Here is a 23,020-nt window from a genome sequence, read left to right as displayed (position 1 = left end):
CTATTTCAGAAGTCCGCATGCAGCAACATTCGCAGAAAGGTCATTAAGGAGACACTACTGGTAACCCTTGTTACATGTTGGTGGTTAGTTGCTCAATATTTTCAGCCGTACACATCTCCACAGCCGTCATATAACCCTGTCAACTATGGTCCCTGGTGCACCACAATTGCATCGTCACCGATTTTTGACAGCACCATTTGTTCATGCACCGTATACTTTAATCACGGTGGCAAGCGAGCAATTTACAAACTTAGCCGTTTCTAAAATTCTTCCAGCCTGGCCCAAAAGTCAATGACTATGCATTTTTGGAGCTCACATAAATCACTCCGTTTCCACATTATGACAACAACTGCACTGTTTTCCCCGTCCCCCAACCACGCTTTATATACTCCGCACTGCTAGTGCTGCCACCTGGCATCTGCAGGTTGACGTCGACCATAGGCGGTGCTCACGTTAATGCGACTGGATCGTGTATTTGTACATAGCTCCAGACAAAATGTCTGTGCTCATGTGTGTGTGTGTGTGTGTGTGTGTGTGTGTGTGTGTGTGTTTTAAATGAGTACCTTCCTTTTGGTAGTCAGTACAATACATTTAGTTTTTCAAATGAAAGATTTATGTTAGGTAGAAGTTACAGAATATTATTAATGACTTTTGTGTTATTAAAGTGGGACTTAAGACTTACTTTGTAATTCTGCTGTCTGAGACTTGGACATACGGAATCAGTGAAGCGCCCTTCCTGAAGAAGGCGATTGGAATTCAATAGCGAAACAAGCAATTACGTCAAAGCGCGAGCGTTAATTTGTCAGAATTAATAAATGAGCTGTTTCGGATATTTGCTGTCAAAACTGAGCTTCTAGTTTACAATTACAATTCGTTCCGCTTTACCATTTTAAACAACTGTGACCCTAATGCAAGTTGGGAATAAACTAAAAGTATAATATTCAAACGTAACTGCGCACTGCATATAACACATTTAATTTGAAATATTCTCCGCAAATTATTTTAGGATTCAGTACCTACATCCGTAAAAACGCAAACCTTACATGGTCACTTTGTTGTCCATCTCTCTGTCTCTCTCTCTCCGACTGATCAAAATCCTTCGTCTCAGGAACAGGAAGACGTACCAAATTAAAATTCACGCCACATACTGGGGATGGAATAAACATTAGCTCCTAAGTCGATACAGGCAGAAGATGGGGCAACTTCTGACATATTTTCGTACACGACAACTCACTCTTTGAAATCCATGGGGTACTTCCTGTTGGTCTAGAATCACTAAATTTGGAAAGAAGCAAGGTTTTACCGTACAATTAAAGGATAAAATCCGAAAATTGTGAATCCGCAATTACACTACTGGCCATTAAAATTGCTACACCACAAATATGACGTGCTACAGACGCGAAATTTAACCGACGAGAAGAAGACGCTGTGATATGCAAACGATTAGCTTTGCAGAGAATTCACACAAAGTTGGCGTCGGTGGCAACACCTACAACGTGCTGACTCGAGGAAAGCTTCCATCCGATTTCTCATACACAAACAGCAGTTGACCGGCGTTGGCTGGTGAAACGTTGTTGTGATGCCTCGTGCAAGGAGGAGAAATGCGTACCATCACGTTTCCGACTTTGATAAAGGTCGGATTGTAGCCTATCGCAATTGCGGTTTATCGTATCGTGACATTGCTGCTCGCGTTGATCGAGATCCAATTACTGTTAGCAAAATATGGAATCAGTGGGTTCAGCAGGGTATTACGGAACGCCGTGCTGGATCCCAACGGCCCCGTATCACTAGCAGTCGAGATGACAGGCATCTTATCCGCATGGCTGTGACGGATCGTGCAGCCACCTCTCGATCCCTAAGTCAACAGATAAGGACGTTTGCAAGACAACAACCATCTGCACGAACAATTCGACGACGTTTCCAGCAGCATGAACTATCAGCTCGGAGACCATGGCCGCGGTTACCCTTGATGCTGCTTCACAGACAGGAGCGCCTGCGATGGTGTACTGAATGACGAACCTGGCTGCACGAATGGCAAAACGGCATTTTTTGGATGAATCCGGGTTCTGTTCACAGCATCATGATGGTCGCATCCGTTTTTGGCGACATCACGGTGAACACAAATTGGAAGTGTGTATTCGTCATCGCCATACTGGCGTATTACCCGGCGTGATGGTATAGGGTGCCATTGGTTACACGTCTCGGTCACCTCTTGTTCGCATTGACGTCACTTTGAACAGTGGACGTTACATTTCAGATGTGTTACGACCTGTGTCTCTACCCTTCATTCGACCCCTGAGAAACCCTACATTTCAGCAGGATAATGCACAACCGCATGTTGCAGGTCCTGTACGGGCCTTTCTGGATACGGAAAATGTTCGACTGTTGCCCTGGCCACACATTCTCCAGATCTCTCACCAATTGAAAACGTCTGTTCAATGGTGGCCGAGCAACTGGCTCGTCACAATACGCCAGTCACTACTCTGGTATCGTGTTGAAACTGCATGGGCAGCTGTACCTGTACACGCCATCCAAGTTCTGTTTGACTCAATGCCCAGGCGTATCAAGGCCGTTATTACGGCCAGAGGTGGTTGTTCTGGGTACGGGTTTCACAGGATCTACGCACCCAAATTGCGTGAAAATGTAATCACATGTCAGTTCTAGTATAATATATTTGACCAATGAATACCCGTTTATCATCCGCATTTCTTCTTGGTGTAGCAATTTTAATGGCCAGTAGTGTATATTGCACGAAAAAATTTACCATTTGCTATTCACTATCTGTCTGTACGTCAAGCCCTCTTTTTCTCACGAACGGGTAGATGCAAGAACGAGAAATATGTCATATACGAAGTTCTATAATCAAGTTGCGTTGTAACAAATATAAACTTCTAAATCAATGCAAGCACAGAACTGGCAGTATAGGTCACATATTTTGATATTCGCAAACTTATTTATCAAAATCTGTGAAGCGAAAACTAAGAAGTTTGGCAGGAAGCAAGTTTCCACAATACACGCACAGAAAAAAAAATCTGAAAACTGTTACTCTGTAATCATATCACTAGAAAAATTTTCTTGTCGTTTATCGGTCTGTTTGTCTGTCCGTCTGTCCACCGCTAAGACCCTTTTTTCTCAGAAACGGGTAGACGTACCAAGCTGAAATTTACGTCACAGACTGAGGTACACAGTTTTTCGGCGGTGTAAAAATGTAAGGTTTCTAACTCAGTGTAATGAAAAGATACGGTGATTTATATCATATAGATCTCTTCCCCTTGATGTAGAATCATGGAATCTGGCTAGAAGAATGGTTTCATGGGACGTTCAAAGAAAAGTAAATCAGAAACCTGTTGTTTTATACACTACTGGCCATTAAAATTGCTACACCACGAAGATGACGTGCTACAGTCGCGAAATTTAACCGACAGGAAGAAGATGCTGTGATATGCAAATGATTAGCTTTTCAGAGAAGTCACACAAGGTTGGCGCCGGTGGTGACACCTACAACGTGCAGACATGAGAAAATTTTCCAACCGATTTCTCATACAAAGCAGCAGCTGACCGGCGTTGCCTGGTGAAACGTTGTTGTAATGCCTCGTGTAAGGAGGAGAAATGCGTACCATCACGTTTCAGACTTTGATAAAGGTCGGATTGTAGCCTATAGCGATTGCGGTTTATCGTATCGTGACATTGCTGCTAGCGTTGGTCGAGATCCAATGGCTGTTCGTAGAATATGGAAACGGTGGGTTCAGCAGGGTAATATGGAACGCCGTGCTGGATACCAACGGCCTCGTATCACTAGCAGTCGAGATGACAGGCATCTTATCCGCAAGGCTGTAGCGGATCGTGCCGCCACGTCTCGATCCCTGAGTCAACAGATGGGGACGTTTGCAAGACAACAACCATCTGCACGAACAGTTCGACGACGTTTGCAGCAGCATGGACTATCAGCTCGGAGACCGTGGCTGCGGTTATCCTTGACGCTGCATCACAGACAGGAGCGCCTGCGATGGTGTACTGAACGACGAACCTGGCTGCACGAATGGCAAAACGTCGTATTTTGGGATGAATTCAGGTACTGTTTACAGCACGAACGGCAAAAGTCATATTTTGGGATGAATTCAGGTACTGTTTACAGCTTCACGATGGTCGCATCCGTGTTTGGTGACATCGCGGTGAACGCACATTGGAGGCGTGTATTCGTCGTCGGCATACTGGCGTATCACCCGGTGTGATGGTTTGGGGTGCCATTGGTTACACGTCTCGGTCACCTCTTGTTCGCATTGACGGCTCTTTGAACAATGGACGTTACATTTCAGATGTGTTACGACCCGTGGCTCTACCCTTCATTCGATCCCTGAGAAACCCTACATTTCAGCAGGATAATGCACGACCGCATGTTGCAGGTCCTGTACGGGCCTTTCTGGATACAGAAAATGTTCGACTGCTGCCCTGGCCAGCACATTCTCCAGATCTCGCCTCAATTGAAAACGTCTGTTCAGTGGTGGTCGAACAACTGGTTCGTCACAATACGCCAATCACTACACTTGATGAACTGTGGTATCGTGTTGAAGCTGCATGGGCAGCTGTACCTGTACACGCCATCCAACCTCTGTTTGACTCAATGCCCAGGCGTATCAAGGCCGTTATTACGGCCAGAGGTAGTTGTTCTGGGTACTGATTTCTCAGGATATAGGCACCCAAACTGCGTGAAAATGTAATCACATGTCAGTTCTACTATAAAATGTTTGTCCAATGTTCTGCAATTCTTCTTGGTGTAGCAATTTTAATGGCCAGTAGTGTTATTATTCCACACAGAAAAAGTATTTTTTTGCACTTGTTATCAGACTTGAAACTTGAGATTAAAACATTCTGGAAAGTCTTGCAATCCGTTGGACGGATATCTTACCAGTATCGATGTCTGTGAGCCAAAAATCGTCGAGATCCTCGATTCCAGGAATGCATGTACTTTCTAGATACATAATTAAGTATGTACGGAACACTCGGCGTGTGAGTCCTACTCGGACCTAGACTTTTTTTTTCATGTACAGTTGCTCAATTACGAAACGCGCCCTGATACCCGAGGGAGCTAACGCGCACGCTTCCAGCTCACAGGAGGGTGGCGCGGAAGTCCCGGACCGAATCCGCCTGAGGGATTAACGTCGAGGGCCGTGAGCGACAAGTCGGTGCGGATTCTAGGTGGGTGCGTCATGCCTCAAATACATTCCGAAAAACGTAAGCACACTCGATCATGACATCTACACCGGACGTAAACAGATGAAGTACACAGATTCTCTCGTTTGAGGAGCATTGGTTTCCGAAAGAGTATCCGGCCACGATGTGTAAATAGTATTGCAAAAGTCACTTTTAATATCGTTGAACTTGTAGAGAAACAGAAAAAACATAAAAATATCAGAAGAAGAAAGTTCAGCCACAGTGTTTCAGCGCAAATCGAGCTATACGGAGGATCCGTGTTCGATTTCCGATAATGACATTTTTATGGTTCGGAGGACTGGTACTGTGTCCAGCTCAGCTTCGTGAGGACAGCTGAGGAACTACTCGACCGATTAGCAGCTTTTCGAAGGTCAAGAAACCCGACAATGGCTGCGTGGTCGGTGTGCTGACCACATGCCCCGCCCATTCCGTGTCTGGTGACGCCATTGGGGGCGCTCCATCGGGGTCTATTAACTCGTCTAGGACCAGATTGCGGAGTTTTATCTAAACTTGTTTGTTTTCCTGTACCGAATGTTGGTACAGGGTGGTTATAACTACAGTGCAGCTACTCACCGAACTCCAGTGCAGGCTGAAATTATCGTATGGCAGCGATGTGGTATCGATAGCTACGATCCCACGGTGTAGGTGCAAGTTCTTAGGTTGGCACTACGACACCGACACCAACAACAGCGCCCTCTAGCCGGCGCTGGGCAACTCTACGAGATCCGCTCCAGATTCAGCCCATTTGATTCCGAGGAGTCGACCTAGCAACATTGTTTCTATTTCACAGTGGGCGAACCACTACTTGTAACTTAGCAACCCGTACGGCTTCACTCCTACGTGCACATCTGCACGCAAAGTTAAGTACAGGTGATTTTAGTTCACACTGCAGTACTGAGAGTTCTACCTCACCTGCTCCTCCTAGTTTCCTACATTCGGCCTACCCTTCAGTTTTCACGAGCAGACCCACGCACCGCTTTGCAGGCGTGGTAATAAAAAGCGAAACTTGGTACATACACTAATGCGGAACCGATTTACGCCGGAAATCAAATTAGTTCCAGCTGTGGCTTGTAGGTGCAAATCGGGCGTTGTACTCTGTCTATTTAACGGTGCGATATCCACGCCGTCATTTGACAAGCCATAACGTGAGTGAGCAGTACGGCTACCGAAAAGACAGATTGCGCGCTTTTAGTGAAACTCTTTTATGTGAACGGCAGCAATTACAGACCTGCAGTGAGAGAGTATTGACGACTGAATGGTCTGAATGGTTCAAATGGCTCTGAGCACTATGGGACTTAACATCTGAGGTCATCAGTCCCCTAGAACTTTGAACTACTTAAACCTAACTAACCTAAGGACAACACACACTTCCATGCCCGTGGCAGGATTCGAACGGTCTGAGGAGAGGCCCAATGTTGTTCATCAGTTTAAAGATGATGATGAGTAAATTCGAAAACATAAGTCACTTTGCAGTGACACTTGCAAGAGGAAGGTGTCTTGAAACTTAGTGACAGATTACAACTGTGTGCCGGACTGGTACTAGAACTCGTGACTTCTGTCTTTCGTGGGCAAGTGCTCTATCCAAGCACGACACATGAGCAGTCCCCACAGCTTCAATTCCGACATTACCTCGTCTCCTACCTCCCAAACTTCACAGGAGCTCTTCTGCAAGTTTCGCAGAAGAGCTCTTGTGAAGTTTGGAAGGATAGGAGAGGAGATACGGGCGGAAATGAAGCTGAGATGACGGGTCGTGAGTCGTCGTTGGGTAGCTCAGTCGGCAGAGCACTTGCCCGCGAAAGGCATAGATCCTGAGTTCGCGTCTCGGTCCAACAGACACACTTTTTATTTGTCATGAAGGTTCATATCAGCGCACACTCCACTGTAGAGAGAAAATCTCATTCACCAAGGTGTCTCATCTCGGTGTAAGTTATTCACGAGGTTGCTGTTACTGTGATTGACCATTCAGCGCGTGCCCAGCTGGTGCATGTGGTCTTGCAATGTCACGAGAATTGTCCACTCCATGGTCACCAGTACGGAAATTTGCAGTCTGTTTTATGCTAGTACCCGTAAAAGATCCAGATGGTGCAGCAACTGGAGCCTCGTGACCCGCTGCAACGTTCTTCATTGGCTCTTCCGCTTCTCGCAAGAGTCGACGTATTTACATGTGGTTGGGCAGTATTCTGCGGAGTGACGAGATACACTTTACATTGCAGCATACAGTGAACACAAAGAACTGCCGAGTTTAGGGTACTATTAAGCCACGTGATGTGCCGAAACTGTCATGACCGACTGACAGTCGGAAAGTGATAATCGATGGGATCACTGTGTCAAAAATCTACGGATACCAGTCACTGAACGCTGGCCTGTATTTTGACTGGACCAGAGGTGGGATTCTTCTTACACGACGGTCAGGAGGCCTGAAGATGGCGTAATGGGGCGCCGAAGCTAGTTGCTCAAATAAAATAACAGTTGGAATTTACATGGTTGAAACATCTTTTGATTCGACATTTTTCTATGTCCCGTTCCTGATCCATTACATATCGAAACATTTCTATACGCCTTTTTTGCCCTCACTGTGCCATATTTGCACTTTGTGGCCAAAATTGAAAGTAACATCTTTCCAGCGTAAATCGATTCTGCATTAACACATTAGAATATCTATCAAATTTTCTTGCCATACGATAATTAGAGCCAGCCTGAACCATTGTGAGTAGCTGCGATTTAATTATAACCACTCGGTACCTAAAAGTAGCCTCGGTCAGAGACTGAAACAATTTAAATTCACACAGAATGACATTTGTTACTTATTTCAAACTTAATGGAATTGTGCTTAATTTTTATTACGTAATCGTGTGGATGTATTCAAATACTTGATGGAAAGCTCCCTGGTTTCTGGGCAGGCGGTAGCATTGATAGACTGCTCGCCTCTGCAGCGAGTATCATAGAAATCAACTTGCGCCGGGATGTTAGGATATTGCAGATGTTCCAATAATTCCTTGCGCGAGGGGAAGCTTGCCTCCTTGGCCCGAATTCCGAATGTCAGCGCGCGCTGGCGGTGTGCTATGGAAACGAAAAGGGGGCTTACGTTGGCGTGGACTGGGCTCGATTCATTGTCTTGACATTCTTGTTCTGGTTGGCCCGTCGATCACTGCTCAGCGTGATTTCGACATTCGTTGCCAAAACAAGGTAGCTGACTGAAATAAGTTGATAGTTCTCGTCACTATTTTTGAGATTTGCGTGAATTGTCATTTCTATCGATTCCTTTACTACACACTCCCAAACAATCTTAGCTCTTTAGCTCTACACAGCAAATTTGTACTATCGAAATCAAACGAATGTTTTTCGTCAAGGCTGCACTGTGCCCTCCTATCCGCTGATTACTTTTGTTTTCCTAGACTGACACATGTGTGTGGTGTGGCGACGCCTTTCCCGATGTTTTGGCTGCCTCATTCTCACATGGCTAGAAGTAACGGGAAGGGTTGTGGCGTCTGCAGATGTGCCTTGTATGACGCCCAAAAGCTGCTGTAAGTTGCGGCCTCTAGCGCGAGAGCAGACCTTAGCGGTCTGTTGCAGACTGCATACCAGCGAATCACGAGTAACTGCTTTTGAATGTCGGACGGTAATCATTGCATGTCGGAAATTTAATAGGAATCCCGGTTTCTGACGTTAGAAGAATTCGGTGTTGCAGAGAGAATGTTACCAAAAGCGCTAATTGGTGCGTAGTACGATCACAAGTATTTGAGTATGGACTTCACTTTGGCTCCCTAGAGTCATCGGGGGCGACTGACGGTCTACTGCGAGCCAGATCGTATTCGAGGAGAACGTGGGGTGTCAATATTTAAGTCAGGCATGTACGATAAGAAACTTCGACGCACCTCAACGCAGAACTCAGTGACTGATCGGCGAACATCAACGCTTGACCATTGAAGAATGACAGCGTGTTGGTTGGTTGGTTGGTTTGGGGAAGGAGACCAGGCAGCGTGGTCATCGGTCTCATCGGATTAGGGAAGGATGGGGAAGGAAGTCGGCCGTGCCCTTTCAGAGGAACCATCCCGGCATTGGCCTGGAGTGATTTAGGGAAATCACGAAAAACCTAAATCAGGATGGCCGGACGCGGGATTGAACCGTCGTCCTCCCGAATGCGAGTCCAGTGTCTAACCACTGCGCCACCTCGCTCGGTGACAGCGTGTTGAATGATCTTATAAATAGCGGGTTTACTTCTTTCGACGGAACGACGCTTGAGGCCGTGGCGTATGCCCCATGAAGCAACAAGGTCAACAACGTCAACAAGGTTGTGTCCAGGCTGGACGTGGCTAACATATTTTATGGGCTGTGTACGCGTGGTCACAATCAGACTTCATTTTCCGATAAGAACCAGTGACGAGTGTAGTATATGAGGATATCCGTGCAGACAATCGTCTCTATCAGGCATTGAAGACTGATGAACAGTGGCAGCTGTTGTTCAAGAATACAATAGCACGTGAACACTCTAACCTTTGACACCTTTCTTTGAATGCTGTTAAGCGTAACGTAGATGCGGTAATCTGAAGAACACAGAGCTAAATCTACCGTGCTATACTTGATTGCTAGCTCTCTAGAATTCATGAAACTTGGCATCAGGGTCGCGAGCACGCTTCGAGCTATGCACATTTCAAGGAGCTTTTCTGCATGCGCCGAGCAGTTCTAGGCGCTGCAGTCTGGAACCGCGCGACCGCTACGGTCGCAGGTTCGAATCCTGCCTCGGGCAAGGATGTCTGTTATGTCCTTAGGTTAGTTAGGTTTAAGTAGTTCTAAGTTCTAGGGGACTGAAGACCTGAGAAGTTAAGTCCCATAGTGCTCAGAGCCATTTGAACCATTTTTTTCTGCATGCGCAACTGACTTGACGTATTTGCGTCTGGATTTGATAAATAACGTGCACAGTTCGCGGCCTGCACTGTCAGCACTTACCACTCAGCTATAAGTATACTCAATGCCCCAGGTAGCGGATTTTCATCTCCGTTCGCTTCGTATAAATCCCGCTGCTCGGTAGCACATTCCTCATATATGCCAGTTCCCTGACTATGTACTAAAGTTAAAGCAGATGTTAATATTTACTAAAGTTACACTGACAGAAAAACATGTTTTGTCAGATTATGAATGAGATATAATATACGAAATTTTGGATTTTATCATCAGTAATCCATTTGAGGCACTGATAAATATAAAGTACATCATCATCGATTGTGTTCAAAATGTGTGTGAATTCTAAGGGGACTAAACTGCTTAGGTCATCCGTCCCTAGACTTACACAATTCTTGAAGTAATTTAAACTAACTTATGCTAAGAAATACACACACACACACACGATGGAGGACTCGAATCTCCGGCGGGAGGGGATCGATTGTGAGACTGAAGTATTTATTCATGCTTCTAACATCTGTTGATCTTATGGTGGGTCAGGTTTATCTGTGCTGTAGGCCCACATCGTATATATGAACATTCACGAAAAAATGTCACTGGTTTCTTTGATATTCAGTTAAATGTGGAATCGACGACAGTGTGTTTTTGGTCTTTATGGTGCTCAGCGCCTCATTTGTGTTCTAGTCAAATGACCATGTTGGTAGATAGTACTAAATAAATTTAATCATTTCCACAGTTCGCGTTTGGAGTTGGTTGTTTACTGTGCTGGAATTTTCATTTTTGTGTAGTACCAACATGACCTCTGTTCAATCTGTTCTAAGCGCTAATAGAAAAAAAATTACCAGGAAAAGCTAGACGGAAAAGAATTAGAACCACCCAGACCAGATCCATTGACGGAGAAAGTGACGAGATCAAATAAGCGTGACTACAAGCGAACAAAGAAGTGCATAATAACAGTAAGCTGTTGACTGGGTGCAATTTAAGAATGCCTGATTTTCAGCCCGCAAGTTGATTAGTTTGCTAATACCTGTGTTAGGTATCTTGTTCATATATCCGAAAATATAAGAAAAACATGAAAACTCCCACTTACACAAAAATGCGAAAGGGAGCATAACGGAAGCTTACACGTTATTTCGTTCTTGTCCCAAACAGCAGTTGACTATATACACAATAACAAAATTATCCAAAAAGACCCTACCTTTTTTCAGAAAACTTACGCATATTATTTTATTATTCCTGTTGTTGTTATTGTTGGCAGTGGCTGTAGTCGTGCAAATATGTTGATAGGCACTCTCACGTTTATCCCAAGCTGAAAATTTGTGACACCCGGAATGTAAGCTCACCAGCCGCCACTGCTGATGAAAATTCCGTGTTTGGACAGCATAACGCTAAGTATTACCGCTCTTAATGCATACATGTCGCGTAATGAGCACAGCAATAGCTTCATACCAGATCATCTTAACCCACCGGAATATTAAGGGATGCGGTCGATGCCAGTGTACGCTCGTCGGAGGGAAACCACGTACACGAGAACATTTAGAGTTTTTTTCCGAATGAACGTATCTCCATTTCAGACGAGTATTCAGTTTTTAGTTATAAAACCTCGTTTACACGTTTTTCCATTACGATAATTACTTTTTTTCGTTCTGGCATCTAACCTATTGAGAATGCTAATAGAGGATTATGTTACCAAAGTCAGGTGCCTTGTTTCTGCGTTTATTTAAGAAACTATTACATTTCTGTACAGCCAGCGTAAACATTTGAGAATAATCCGTACGAGCTCGATGTTGGTAATCTGACTGAAAACTGAAATCAGTTTTCGATCAAATATCCGTAATTACTGACAGAAGACTGACAGTGAATTAAACATTAACTGCAAACAATATGAAAAGCAGGAAGAAAAAAGTTCGGAACATAAAATAGTTTTTATGTTTCGAAAATAGAGCGGTAGTGACCTCCAGCATGTGACCAGATTAGAGGAAACGCACATGCCAACCAAAAACGCGAAGAACTGTAAGTGGTGGTGGTGGCTTTTGGGGGAAGGAGACCAGACAGCGAGGTCATCGGTCACATCGGATTAGGGAAGGACGGGGAAGAAAGTCGGCCGTTCCCTTTGAAAGGAACCATCCCGGCATTTGCCTGGAGCGATTTAGGGAAATCACGGAAAACCTAAATCAGGATGGCCGGACGCGGGATTGAACCGTCGTCCTCCCGAATGCGAGTCCTGTGTCTAACCACTGCGCCACCTCGCTCGGTGAACTGTAAGTAATCAGTTATGAACTGTTTTATAATCTACAAATAATTCATGTTGTTGTTGTTGCTGTGATCTTCAGTCCTGAGACTGGTTTGATGCAGCTCTCCATGCTACTCTATCCTGTGCAAGCTTCTTCATCTCCCGGTACCTACTGCAACCTACATCCTTCTGAATCTGTTTAGTGTATTCATCTCTTGGTCTCCCTCTATGATTTTTTACCCTCCACGCAGCCCTCCAATACTAAATTGGTGATCCCTTGATGCCTCAGATTGTCCACCACCAACCGATCCCTAATCCCAGTCAAATCGTGCCACAAATTTCTCTTCTCTCCAATTCTATTCAATACCTCCTGATTAGTTATGTCATCTACCCGTCTAATCTTCAGCATTCTTCTGTAGCACCACATTTCGAAAGCTTCTATTCTCTTTTTGTCCAAACTATTTATCGTCCATGTTTCACTTCCATACATGGCTGCACTCCATACAAATACTTTCAGAAACGACTTCCTGACACTTAAATCTACAGGGTGTTACAAAAAGGCACGGCCAAACTTTCAGGAAACATCCCTCACACATATGTTATGTGGACATGTGTCCGGAAACACTTACTTGCCATGTTAGAGATCATTTTATTATTTCTCTTTAAATCACATTAATCATGGAATGGAAACACACAGCAACAGAGCGTATCATCGTGACTTGTAACACTTTGTTACAAGAAATGTTCAAAATGTCCTCCGTTGGCGAGGATACATGCATCTACCCTCCGTCGCATGGAATCCCTGAGGCGCTGATGCAGCCCTGGAGAATGGCGTATTGTATCACAGCCTTCCACAATACGAGCACGAAGAGTCTCTACATTTGGTACCGGGGTTGCGTAGACAAGAGCTTTCAAATGCCCCCATAAATGAAAGTCAAGAGGGTTGAGGTCAGGAGAGCGTGGAGGCCATGGAATTGGTCCGCCTCTACCAATCCATCGGTCACCGAATCTGTTGTTGGGAAGCGTGCGAACACTTCGACTGAAATGTGCAGGAGCTCCATCATGCATGAACCACATGTTGTGTCGTACTCGTAAAGGCACATGTTCTAGCAGCACAGGTAGAGTATCCCGTATGAAATCATGATAACGTGCTCCATTGAGCGTAGGTGGAAGAACATGGGGCCCAATCGAGACATCACCAACAATGCCTGCCCAAACGTTCACAGAAAGCCTGTGTTGATGACGTGATTGCACAATTGTGTGCGGATTCTCGTCAGCCCACACATGTTGATTGTGAAAATTTACTGGCGGTGAATCGAGGAAGTACAGTACAGAATAACGAAACTAAAATGAGCTCTAACATGGAAATTAAGCATTTCCGGACAGATGTCCACATAACATCTTTTCTTTATTTGTGTGTGAGGAATGGTTCCTGAAAGTTTGACCTTACCCTTTTCTAACACCCTGTATACTCGATGTTAACAAATGATTCATATCAAAACAGAACTGTACCACGAATAATGCTTTAAAGTGAAAAAGGCGAAACGTGTCTGCGAGAAATAAGTGCAGCCAGAAAAGACGGTTTTAATTTACAAAACAAAACAGAAATATCAATTATACTGCCTGCTCTTTCCTATAAGCACAATATCGGCCCCATAAGGAAATTTACAATTTGCTTCAGGAATGGAGAAAGCGCTGCTTAACAACATGTTCACACCGCTCGTGGCGTAATTCCAATTCGTGCCTTCCGTGAACCGCCAGGAACAGACTGCTCCATAGCAAACAGCAATGGGCATACCGTACTACCACACTTCGGACAGCAAGCTCCTCGTATCGGCCGCCGATTAGACCACGGATACGCAGGCTGCTAGGTGATATTCCAAAGTTCCCTCTGACGTCACTCTCTCAGTTCTACTCTCAGCTCTGCCCTGTGTTTACTGCAAGTGCTAGATTCCAATTCAAGTCAGCTCTGGAGTCGCGGTGCCCAAGGTAGAAGCGCTATTATGGAGTCGCGCTGCGGCAGCCACCACTCTGTTGATGCAGCTTTTCAAACTGCCACTCAGTGACGTGTTAGACGGCATAATTTATTAACTTTTTGTATGAAGTTCATCATTTCTCTTCAATGTTTTAGGGTAAAATAAATTACAGTAGGTTGTTCAGTAGTATAGTAAAGAACAGATGGTAAAAGTTGTGCAGATGGTCGTTTCTTCCGTGCGCTGTTAGAGAGTGGAATAATAGACAATTACTGTGAAGGAGGTCCAATCAACCCGCTACCAGGCACTTACGTGTGATTTCCTGAGAAGCTAAGTAGATGCAGATGTAGGTTGCTGTACCGCAGCAACAATCTGGTTTTACTTCTGGGGAAAGCTGTGTTGATAACATCTTTTGTGCACGAAAGATGAGTCAGAAAATGGTCGAAAAAATTAAGAGCTCCATTTTATGTCTGTCCATATAGTAAAGGCCTATAATTCTGTGCCAAGGAGGTTACTATGGACAGCACTGGAAAATGCTGGGATGCATGGTGCATTTGTGTGGTGCATTGATAGAGCTGGTGAAAAGGATGTACCACCAGTTCAAGGCACTTATGAAGGTTCGTTGTAAGATGTCGGAAAGCTTTAAAACAAGTAACTGTTTAAGACAAAGATATTCCGTGTCACCAGCCTTTTTTAAATTTTATTTAGAAGTTATTCCTGGTTAGTGGACACTGCAAAAGTTTGGATGTGACAGTACTGTAAGTAGGCTGTTTATGTTTTCTTATTGGCAACGTTACGTAGCGCTCTGAATGAAAATCACTGGCCGTGCTGTGTGCAGTCTGTGGCTAGTTTGCATTGTTGTCTGCCATTGTAGTGTTGGGCAGCTGGATGTGAACAGCGCGTAGCGTTGCGCAGTTGGATTTGAGCCGCCAGCAGTGGTGGATGTGGCGAGAGAGATGGCGGAGTTTTGAAATTTGTAAGACTGGATGTCATGAACTGCTACATATATTATGACTATTAAGGTAAATACATTGCTTGTTCTCTATTAAAATCTTTCATTTGCTAACTATGCCTATCAGTAGTTAGTGCCTTCCGTAGTTTGAATCTTTTATTTAGCTGGCAGTAGTGGTGCTCGCTGTATTGCAGTAGTTCGAGTAACGAAGATTTTTGTGAGGTAACTGATTTGTGAAAGGTATAGGTTAATGTTAGTCAGGGCCATTCTTTTGTAGGGATTATTGAAAGTCAGATTGCGTTGCGCTAAAAAATATTGTGTGTCAGTTTAAGCACAGTCTTGTATAATTTTTCAAAGGGGACGTTTCAGTACTGCATCAAAGTTTACATTCACTGCCGTTTGCCGACGATCAAGCGATTGTGCCTGAGAATAAGGATGATGCCATGTATCATTGGAGAAAGTTAATCGACACTTACAAACAATGGGAACTAACAGTCAATATGGAAAAAATTGACTATCTTGTTGTTGGAAGTTGGCAAGGCGAGAATTTGGATTTTGAGTTTGGTCCGAAAAGAAATGCAGAAGTCTTCAAGTGTCAGGGTCTAGTACCGATAAGATCTGACCGTAAGACGTGGACGTATTCCACAGGAAAAGTAGGACGAGAGTGGTTATTAGATCATTGCATGGTATCTTTTGGAGTCGGCTCATCTCCAGACGAACAAAGGAAGTAGTACGTGCTGTAGTTGAAAGCATTCTGACATATGGTTCTGATTGTTGGACACTAAATGAGAGACAAGGGGGGAAAATGAGACCATCGAAATGGACTGGCTGCAGCGAAGCATGGGAGATGGATGTGATGCAACCAGTCACACACAGGAGTGATGCTCGAGAACTGGGACGATGTGGACACGTCCGATGGAGGGAGCAAAGACGGTATGAAGGCTCCTTTGAATAAAAAAAATTGTTTACTACTACTACTAGGCTAATTACTGTTTAGCTCTACAGGACCTTTAGACTGAAATTTTTCACACACCACCTTGTATTGTCTTTCTGTGTGTGTGTGAGTAGCTGTATGTTCACTGTTGTGGATAAATACATACAGCGTACACATGGCGATGTGTGAAACTGATTGTGATTACACGCTTCCGCTGTTGTAGAAATCTGCTCCAGATGCTGGAGATACCGTGTTGAGCTGAAAGTGGTAACCAAAGTTCGGAGAAATATTCTTCGGGCCTCTGTTGCATTGCAATCAGATTGCTTTCAGTTCTGAGAAATGTCCAGGTACTATTGTGGATTTGAATGATCCATGAAGTGTCTTCTTTTCCGAAGAAAACATCGAACTATTTCACTAGAACTGAACGCTCCCGTCAGAACTGTTCTCAACCTGGTATTTATTATTAAATCACAATAGAAGTATACGCTGGGTGTACAATAACACGTACCTTCTTGAATTGAACAATATTTTATTGTTGTATTAACTGGTTTCCTTCCATATACACACATATTTTACAATGTGAATCAAAAACTCGCAATGGCGTCGATTTTTACACGCTGTTCTCTCTAGTTCCTGCCGTATCACCTACTCGGAAATCACCACATATTCGGAAATAAAGACCCAAATATTTGTTAGAAGGAAGAATATGAGTTTTATTGCTGTTCGTTTCAGCTGCAGTAATTTAATCAGACCTCGTAGATTCCTGCCTATCCACATTATCGGAAAATCACCAACTATATGTTTCATCGTTAGCTATCTAACCAGTTGGAAATGAAAACAGCATCAAATATTACAGAAAATACTTGTACTTCATTCATAAGAAAGTCCCAGATGGAAAAACATATCAACATGTAGTGGGATGCGAAACTACATCTTTTGACTCTATAAAACACGACAGTATCACTTAGTTTCCTGACTTCCTTATTACATTATTTCTTGAAGGCTTATATCGTTCATGCTTTATTAAGTAAAATTGATGATAACGGTGACGTGGTTGTGATAAATTTTCAGTGCGTCATTGCTTTGAAAGGGCATACTGCAGGTTGTAATGCAAAACATCTAAATATGCTTCACTAAATGTGGTGCCTGCCACATCGAGTGTGGACATTGCCTGTGACGTCAAAATGACATCACGTTTGAAGAAAGTCTTTTGAGATGAGTGTTACCCTTGAGGTTTTGAGATTCTAGGTACTAGGCAGCCAGATACACTTTTAAATAATCATCCGCTGGGCTTTAACGGGAATTTTGTCTGTTGGACTCCATTCCGATGGACGGTTCGCCAAAGTCAGAACTGTATTACTGATTAAGTGCTCAGGAACGGGAGGTTGCGACAGTTAGTAGTTAAACACAATCGCTCCGAACCCATTAAAAAAAAACCAGAACTATCAGCTTAAATCCAAAGTGCATTAATTAGTACTTCCCCAAGGTTCAGGATTTTCTTCTTCATCATTATTTTCTTCGTCTACGTAGTGTTAGGCCTCCTTGACTCTTAGTCTCTCGTCACTTCTTTATTGCTCATCCTGGCGACTTTACACCGTTGGCGTTGTGCTACATGGGTTTTGGGATCCTCTTTGCATTCATCCGTTGTATACATTTTCATCAATAGTTTTGCTAGTAGGCTTATACAGGGTGTTACAAAAAGGTACGGCCAAACTTTCAGGAAACATTCCTCACACACAAAGAAAGAAAATATGTTATGTGGACATGTGTCCGGATACGCTTACTTTCCATGTTAGAGCTCATTTTATTACTTCTCTTCAAATCACATTAATCATGGAATGGAAACACACAGCAACAGAACGTACCAGCGTGACTTCAAACACTTTGTTACAGGAAATGTTCAAAATGTCCTCCGTTAGCGAGGATACATCCATCCACCCTCCGTCGCATGGAATCCCTGATGTGCTGATGCAGCCCTGGATAATGGCGTATTGTATCACAGCCGTCCACAATACCAGCACGAAGAGTCTTTACATTTGGTACCAGGGTTGCGTAGACAAGAGCTTTCAAATGCCCCCCTAAATGAAAGTCAAGAGGGATGAGGTCAGGAGAGCGTGGAGGCCATGGAATTGGTCCGCCTCTACCAATCCATCGGTCACCGAATCTGTTGTTGGGAAGCGTACGAACACTTCGACTGAAATGTGCAGGAGCTCCATCGTGCATGAACCACATGTTGTGCCGTACTTGTAAAGGCACATGTTCTAGCAGCACAGGTAGAGTATCCCGTATGAAGTCATGATAACGTGCTCCATTGAGCGTAGGTGGAAGAACATGGGGCCCAATCAAGACATCACCAACAATGCCTGCCCAAACGTTCACAGAAAATCTGTGTTGATGACGTGATTGCACAATTGCGTGCGGATTCTCGTCAGCCCACACATGTTGATTGTGAAAATTTACAATCTGATTACGTTGGAATGAAGCCTCATCCGTAAAGAGAACATTTGCACTGAAATGAGGATTGACACATTGTTGGATGAACCATTCGCAGATGTGTACCCGTGGAGGCCAATCAGCTGCTGATAATGCCTGCACACGCTGTACATGGTACGGAAACAACTGGTTCTCCCGTAGCACTCTCCATACAGTGACGTGGCCAACGTTACCTTGTACAGGCGCAACTTCTCTGACGCTGACATTAGGGTTATCTTCAACTGCACGAAGAATTGCCTCGCCCATTGCAGGTGTCCTCGTAGTTCGAGGTCTTCCCCAGTCGTGAGTCATAGGCTGGAATGTTCCGTGCTCCCTAAGACGCCGATCAATTGCTTCGAACGTCTTCCTGTCGGGACACCTTCGTTCTGGAAATCTGTCTCGATACAAACGTACCGCGCCACGGATACTGCCCCGTGCTATTCCATACATAAAATGGGCATCTGCCAACTCCGCGTTTGTAAACATTGCACTGACTGCAAAACCACGTTCGTGATGAACACTAACCTGTTGATGCTACGTACTGATGTGCTTGATGCTAGTACTGTAGAGCAATGAGTCGCATGCTAACACAAGCACCGAAGTCAACATTACCTTCCTTCAATTGGGCAAACTGGCGGTGAATCGAGGAAGTACAGTACATACTGACGAAACTAAAATGAGCTCTAACATGGAAATTAAGCGTTTCCGGACACATTTCCACATAACATCTTTTCATTATTTGTGTGTGAGGAATGTTTCCTGAAAGTTTGGGCGTACCTTTTTGTAACACCCTGTATAATGTATGATGAGTTCCATTTTGATTTCCTTTGACACATCGTTATTCCTTTTCTGATCCCATTTGATGTACCCAGCTGTTCGTCTCATGAATTTCCTTTCACTGGCTGTTAGTCTTTTCTCCACTTTTTATTTTCCACGCCTCGCTACAGTAGCCCTACACAGGTCTTACTAAGGGTTGTAAAGACATATTCTAAGATTCATCTGGAGGACAAGCATTTTTCTCTCCCTTGTGTCTGCAGTTAGAATATAAAAGTGGAGCCATGTGCCATGAACGAAGGTGGAGAGTATAATTTAAAGTTTGTATTTCCTGAACAGTTTCATTTCTTGGAGAAAAGACTCTTTTTAAAAACTCTCTTCATTTGCCAGCAGCACTGAGTAGATCGACATCTCACCAGTACGATTCCAATACCTCGTGGAGTCCGTGCTTCGACGAGTTTGCGGTTTCACAAAGAAACGACTCACTATTAACGTCACCTCCTGTGCCTCCATCACAGGTGAAATTACAGTGGGTCCCTCACACAGAGCCAAATACGCCAAGTAGTTGCATTTTCCGACAAAGTACTTGACACTACATGTTCTGTGCTAGACTTGGCGACGTAAAGCGATTTGATTGTACGGACGAGGGAAACGGTGATCAACAGCTTCATAGCAGTGATCTTAGTGGACAATTAAATTTTAATGGCAATTATCGTTCGCCACAGTGCAGGAATGCGTCACAGATGTTAACGAATTTATATACGATTGATACCTAACGTTATCAGAAGGATCAGGTTCTAGGTGCCCGGCTGAATTCATGTGAATCCAGCTGGAACGACACCTTCTGAGAGCGGACAAAATAGTATCGCAGCTTCACAATTCAAACAGCGTGACGTCCCTTGCTCGCTATCGGGAAACCATCAGGGTTACAATAATTTATGACCTGGCTACAGAATATGGCAACAGTATATATTGGATGTGTGGAGAAAGGGATGCTAACGACTGATGTGAGGATATAATAATAATGGCAATAGTAGCCAGGCTTTGAAAGAAAAGGAAATAAGTATGAACCGGAAGATCCAGTTAATGTGCAACGTTCTTTGAACAAATGTGGTGCAGATTGACATTCATGATAGTTGCCCCCAAAACTTCCCTAAAACATGCAGACAATTTTCTCAAGGTCACTACTGACCTGAATTCCAGATCCGTCAGCCGGCCGCTGTGGCTGAGTGGTTCTAGGCGCTTCAGTCCGGAACAGCGCTGCTGCTAGGGTCGCAGGTTCGAATCCTGCCTTGGGCATGGATGTGTGTGATGTCCTTAGGTTAGTTAGGTTCAAGTAGTTCTAAGTCTAGGGGACTGATGACCTCAGATGTTAAGTCCCATAGTGCTCAGAGCCATTTGAACCAGAGGACGTAAATGAAAGATGACAGAGAAGGGAAGGGCAGGGCGGCGGGGGGGAGGGGGGGGGGACTAAGTTTTGTGGCAAGTGGCAAGGTTAGATATGGTGAAATATGCTGGCGGCATAGCAGTGTTACCTGACAGAGACGAAATCTTGAAGCTGTGTTCACTTCACTGAACTAATTTATATGAAAAGAATATCTACATCTACATTGATACTCCGCAAGCCACCCAACGACAAGTAACAAATTTAACAAAAATGATAATATTCGACAAAACAGGGCACGTGAAAGATCTATGCATGTTCGTGACTAGCTACTGCCAAGAAGCTGAGTCACCCATTTAGGAAGCAAGATCAGTAGAAATGAAAGATTCAAAGAACGAAAAAACACAGACTATCTCAAGTTCAAAAGTGCCTTCACTAAAAACAGATTAATCTGAAAAAAGTAACAGCCTGTGATTATTCTTGTGGTTTTCTATCCATAAGCTATTTTGAAGTAGCTCTCCTCTCTAGTCAATCCTGTACAAGCATAATCATCTGAGAACAGTTGTTGCAACCTACATCCATTGATCCATTTGAAAGTACACGTCATTCCATATGACATTTGTTGCATTTTGACTTTGAGGGGTCGCACTGTTAATGGTCAGCAGTATAATTTTATAAAACAGATCTGATGATGGTCATTATAGACCGAAACAGGTAATCTGTTAACAAAAAGTTTGTGACCATAGACGTAAATTAAAGGAAACTTATTGTGTATACAGGTCACTGTTGAGAGTGTAGTTTTATTTTATTTCCTGAACGCCTGTGAGTGTCCTGTGTTTCCGGCCGTATTGCTATTTGCATTTTATTCACAATATTTCGACGAGCAACTTTCTCGTCTTCTTCACATGCTGCGAGTTGCGCTGTTATGCGTTCTCGCTGCTTTGGACTTCCACCTAGATGATGAACTATTGTATATGTCAAGCCGTTCTTTAAACCTAAGATGCCAGCAACATAAGTGACACAGACCACTGAAACAACCAATCAGCAGTCTCCAAGAATTGTCTCAAATGTGATCATGGTATCGAATACGATAAATCAAAACCGTGATACAAACGCTTAGTTTCTTGGACAGCGATATTAACGAGTAGATCGAATAAAAGGTATCGTTACCTAACAAATAGGGACGGAGGTTATATTTTAAACAAGACTTGGGGACCGGCATTAAATTTATTATGATATTGTCACCCATCATATGTACCAGAAGTGGGAAACCCCGAAATAAAGTGAGTTTCCCGGAATATCAGCGCGGTACCTGAAAAACGAAAGGGCCTCAAAGGACATAGTAGGTGCTGGAAGTTGAACTCAGCGAGACGAACAACAGTTTGTATTCTGGTTGGAGCCAAGGCAGCGAGTACACATAACAGCACAACTTACTGCACTAGAAGATGACTTGGTCGGGCGTCGAATTATTCTGCATGAAATAAAAAAAGGTGAAATATTTTGTGAAATCCTTTGTCTAAAAGTAAGAAAATGGAATGGCGAAATATTTGACGGGCCTTTGAACGACGCTCGAAATCCTGCACAGTAAATGAGGTGCCGACTGATACTGCGAATTCGCTTTCCTGTTGTATGAAAGATACTAAACTGAAAAAGTGTTTTACACTGAAAAAATTTTAGGTCTTCTTTTGCACCTTCGGTCGTAGGTCATATAAATATGTCAAGACCAGACAACATCAGACTGCGTAGTGCACATAATCCACCACACAGGTTTCCTCCACTACACTTTGAGATTATAACATTGAACTTCAAATTCTTATTCGGCACTTCAGTTGCTGTGCATGATTTCGAGCACAATTCGAGGGTTCCATCAAATATTTCGCCAATCTACATTAATTCTTACTTTTTCACAAATTATTTCAGAAAAAATTCGAACTTTTCTTTTTTTTTTTTTGTTCATTTTCAAGTTTTCTCCGGAAAACAGGATCGTTTTACGTCTCATTTGCTTTTCTGTTCTCTAAATGTCCTGAATTTAATACCTGGTTTGAAGGAAGTCATGTTGACAGTTAAATATTGTAAGGTTGCGGGGGTTTATTATTTTTGCTTCTTATTCTTGAATTGAGAACACTGTGTGAGGTGAAATGACAAGTTTATTGTCGCAATATTTCGCACCAAATTACAGTTTTTCACA

Source organism: Schistocerca serialis, chromosome 8 (genome assembly GCF_023864345.2).
Source record: "Schistocerca serialis cubense isolate TAMUIC-IGC-003099 chromosome 8, iqSchSeri2.2, whole genome shotgun sequence".
Lineage (NCBI taxonomy): Eukaryota > Metazoa > Arthropoda > Insecta > Orthoptera > Acrididae > Schistocerca > Schistocerca serialis.
This window is presented reverse-complemented; position numbering follows the sequence as displayed.